Source organism: Octopus bimaculoides, unplaced genomic scaffold, assembly GCF_001194135.2.
Source record: "Octopus bimaculoides isolate UCB-OBI-ISO-001 unplaced genomic scaffold, ASM119413v2 Scaffold_356694, whole genome shotgun sequence".
Classification (NCBI taxonomy): domain Eukaryota; kingdom Metazoa; phylum Mollusca; class Cephalopoda; order Octopoda; family Octopodidae; genus Octopus; species Octopus bimaculoides.
In genome coordinates this window covers 8,994-9,292 of record NW_026318366.1, presented here as the reverse complement: position 1 = coordinate 9,292, position 299 = coordinate 8,994, and positions in this window count along the sequence as shown.

Below are 299 nucleotides of genomic sequence, written 5' to 3'. Positions count from 1 at the left end.
CTCCCTCACTCGACATCCCGAAGATGTGTTTTATTGTTTGTGGATCTGTGTGTGTGAGTATGTGCTCGTTTGTTAGTCAAGCGATTTATGAGAGCGTGAGAGTGCAGGGGAATCATTTGGTGTATGTTTCTGTCCATGTGTAAAATCTGTGTCTGTGTATTTTTACATGATTATGTCTATCAAGGTGAGTGAAAGCCTGTTCCTTGCTTTGATGAGTGTGTGACAATTAAGGAGAAAATTTAGAGTGAACGGGTCTATATACATACACACACAAACGCACACGCACACATACACACACA